General features: G+C 52.4%; 1 non-coding gene across 1 annotated transcript; it reads left to right on the plus strand.

Annotated features, from left to right (window-relative positions):
* Positions 1–290: 290 nt before the first annotated feature.
* On the plus strand, positions 291–362 carry TRNAE-UUC. The gene has a single exon. It is a non-coding gene; the product is annotated as a tRNA-Glu (tRNA).
* Positions 363–3,961: the final 3,599 nt, after the last annotated feature.

Raw genomic sequence — 3,961 nt, forward strand, 5'->3', positions numbered from 1 at the left:
TCCTGCAAGAGTCGGCTGCTGAGAGGGTTGCGATGGGATAAATGAAGGCAGAGGAGGATTGTTCCTGATGGGGTTTCTTTGTGTTGCTTTGTGATCCTGCTGGAGGAAGCATGATTTGAGTTTGTTTCAGTGGCTTGGGTTGGTCTCAGGTTGTGACCCTGAGTACAGGGATTCCTGCACTTTCTGCTCTTAGCCCTTCAGGGAATGGACAATGGAGCAGCTTCAGAAATTGGATAGAAAGTAGCCTAAGAAAGTGTAACATAAGTGAGAAGAAAAACAGCATCATCACCTCCCTAGTGGTCTAGTGGTTAGGATTTGGTACTTTCACTGCCACGACCTGGGTTCAATTCCCAGTCAGGGAAAAGTGACTTTAAACTAAAACTGCTTCAATTATTCTTCACTTACAACATAAACAAATCCCTGGTATTTTCCTGATTCCCCCCATCTTCCCAGTGTCTCCATGGCAGGGCTGGCTCCAGGCACCAGCACAGCAAGCAGGTCTGTGGGGTGGTCAACGGAAAGGGGAGGCTTCAGCTGCAATTGGTCCCTCTCAGAGGGAAGGACTTGAGGCCAAAAGCCGCAGAGGTAGAGCTGCAGTTGATTGCAGCTTTTTTATTTTTTTTTCCACTTGGGGTGCCAAAAACACTGGATCTGGCCCTGCTCCATGGAAGACAATTTGTTAAATCCCAGATGAGTGGAGTTCTATCAGTTCTCAGTGACCCTAAGAACCAGCAACCTCCAGGACAGCAGGTTTGGCCCTCAGAGGAGGGAATGTGTCCCCCATGCTGCTCTTAGGCCACTGGATGCTCTGGGAATAGGACAGCTCTGAGTGTAACCAGCAGCCCAGCTGGGGATGTAGTGCAGCAGTAGAGCACAAGCTTTCCATGTGTGAGGTCCTGGGTTCAATCCCCAGCATCTCCATCTTCTTCTTTTCACCCTGCTACTTTGCTCATGCCCAGAGGGGATGTGGCCCAGCAGTCTCTCTGCAGGAGTTTCAGTCCTGCTCAGTGAGGGGCAAGTGCCAATTGCATGGAAGGTTCGGGGGGGGTTCTGCTCCTAAGTCACCTCAGTACATGTAAGATTCCCACCTGCTGTGCTGCTTGGGACAAGGGTAGATGAGAAGGGCGAATCCTCCAGCACTGGAGGGAAAGGTCCCATCTGCACAGACTGAGAGGCAAGGAAACAGAGGGGCAGTCAGTGCTCAGAGAGGAGAGAGGTCAGTGATTTACACCCACCAGGGGACACTGTCTTTTTGAGTACCACAGGGGTAGCTGTGTTAGTCTGGATCTGTAAAAAGCGACAGAGTCCTGTGGCACCTTATAGACTAACAGACGTACAGGAGCATAAGCTTTCGTGGGTGAATCCCCACTTCGTCAGATGAATGGAGTGAGAATTCTGTGCCCGGCTAGCCAACTACAAAAGCAATTTCTCCTCCCTTGGTGTTCGCACCTCAGCTGCTAGAAGAGGGCCTCATCCTCCCTGATTGAACTAACCGCCTTATCTCTAGACTGATTCTTACCTGCATATTTATACCTGCCCCTGGAAATTTCCATGACATTCATCTGACAAAGTGGGGATTCACCCAAGAAAGCTCATGCTCCAATATGTCTGTTACTCTGTAAGGTGCCACAGGACTCTTTGTCTTTTTGAGGTGAGTGCAGCTTGCTTGGGATGGTGCTGACGATGGATAGAAAAAAGGCTGGAGTCAATGACTGATGAGACCACAGAAGGGGAAGGGGAATGGCAGCCCCACAGAAGGTCCTGGGTGCTCAGATGCCCCAGTTATTGCACCCTGGCCTGTCACAGAGAGAGAAAAGACACCGAGGGACCCAGCCCCCCTACAGTGATCCCATGGACAAGAACCTGGCTGGGAGTGGGGTGAAGGTTCCCTCTGGGCAAAGGGGAGCTGAAATCCCTCGGTGTCCTGGAATTTAAGCAATGGAAGCTTCCAAACCCTGCGCGGGTGTGGGCTGAGGTGCATCAGCAGAAGGTTGGGCTGGACAGGGGCGGCAGGTTTGTATAATTTTTGGTCATTCCCAGAATGGGACCAAGTCCTGCCCCACCCCACACACCTGCCTAAGTCTCTGGGGGGGGGGGTGTTTGGGTGTGGGAGGGAGAGGGATTGGGCTCTGGGAGAGAGTTTGGGTGCAGGGTCTGAGCTCAGTCAGGGGGTTGTGCTGCAGCAGGATGTGTGGGGGGCAGGGTCTTGGAGAGAGTTTGGGTGCAGGTGTGGGGTCTGGGTTGGGGGTGCAGGAGAGGGTGAGGGGTGCAGCATTTACCTCGGGCATCTCCCGAAAGCAACCCGCACCCCCCTCTGGCAGCAGCCCCTAACCAGGAGGGCCGGGGGCATCTCTGAGCACGGCTGCCCGCAGACTCCACCCCTGCAGTTCCCATTGCCACAGTTCTCCAAGTTGGTTCTCAGGGCGGGGGCAGCACGTGGAGATCCCCCCACCCCCACCCCAGGGGCCGCAGGGACGTGCCAGCCGCTTCCGGAAGTGGTGTGCCACATGGAGCGAGGGTGGGCAGGAAACCGCCTTAGCCCCCTTGTGCTGGTGGTGGTGCTGGCAGGGGTCCTCAGGCTCTTTTAACTTGACTGGGGCAGCAGGTGGGACCAGGGGAGACACTCCCAAGGGCCTAACGTTGCTTTGCACAACAATAAATCTTGGAACAGGACAGAAATGAAATGGCAGCAGAACCTAAGGAATTAAAAGCCTCTGGATTCTTGTGTGTGCACTGACTCCGAATGGAAACTGTAATTTGACTCGCTTTGTGTCTGCGGCTGGTTTAAAATATCAAAGCAAAATTATTTCAGTGATTGTGACCCTGGGTTTGAGGAGGCTTTGGTCTTATTAAAATGTAACTAGCATGTTACACTTGTGTTTTTAAGGTGGCTTCCCCATGCAATCCCAAGTTGTTCTTCCCACAGCTGACTGATGGTGGGCAGCAGGGGATCTCCCCAATCTGGGGGAATCTCTCTGGGTCCAACTGTTAGTTCTCCATCCATTCTCCCCCTAATCACAGACACCCCTCCCCTCCCCATTATCAGTGTTTTGGAGCGACCCCTCCCTCCCTTTATGGGATACAGACTCTGTGACAGATACTGGCTGGGGCTCCTCTCTGCACAGCCCCAGTGGGGAAGGAAAGAGACGGGGTGGGGCAGGGCAGGGAGGTGGGGGGAGAAGATGGGCAGGAGTCAAATGGGACTAAACCAGAATCGAGGAGATTTTCTTCCTGTTAAAATGTCCTGGAGTCTCATCAATGAAAAGCCGCATCTTGAGTTAGGTTTGATGCATCAGCCTTTCAATTACCAGGCAAAGGTGTGAACCACAGAGACTGATAACTGCCTGCTTCCCAGCTCTCTCTGAAAAGCACCGGCAGTGGTGCAACTTGTTGGTATAAAGGGGGGCTACTGCTGGGGTTATGAGTTCAAGCCTTGTCTGAAGTACTGGTTTTTGTTACCCATGTAGCTTCCCCAACTTGCTTTGCCCAATGCACAGGGAAAGTGCGCTGCTAGGGAAAGGAGATTGAGTTCTAACATGTGGCAGTGGGTGCACAGCTTGGAAACATCCACCCTGTGCTGCCATTAGCTCCAGTACATTATTCACTGGCAGGGAGAATTGGTGTATTTGCTCCTGTGAAAGCCGCCAGGACAGGTCGGTGGGCACCAGATCTCCCTGCTTTTTCCAGCACACCCCTGGCTCCTTCCCAGGCCCAGTCACTGCTGTAGGAGGATCCTATATGTACTGAGCCTAAACATTTCACTGGGCCTTCTTAGCACAGTTGGCAGCATGTCAGTCTCATAATTTGAAGATCTCGGAGCTCAAGCCTCAGAGAAGACAATGGTTCTGTTTCCTGCTTTGGATTTTCTAAAGGAATTCAGAGAGAAGAAAGTAGAGGAGAGTGGTTTTTAGACACCCTCCCACCCATCTAACACAGAGAGGCTTTTCCAAGGCATTAATTT

This window comes from Mauremys reevesii, linkage group 12 (assembly GCF_016161935.1).
Source record: "Mauremys reevesii isolate NIE-2019 linkage group 12, ASM1616193v1, whole genome shotgun sequence".
NCBI lineage: Eukaryota > Metazoa > Chordata > Testudines > Geoemydidae > Mauremys > Mauremys reevesii.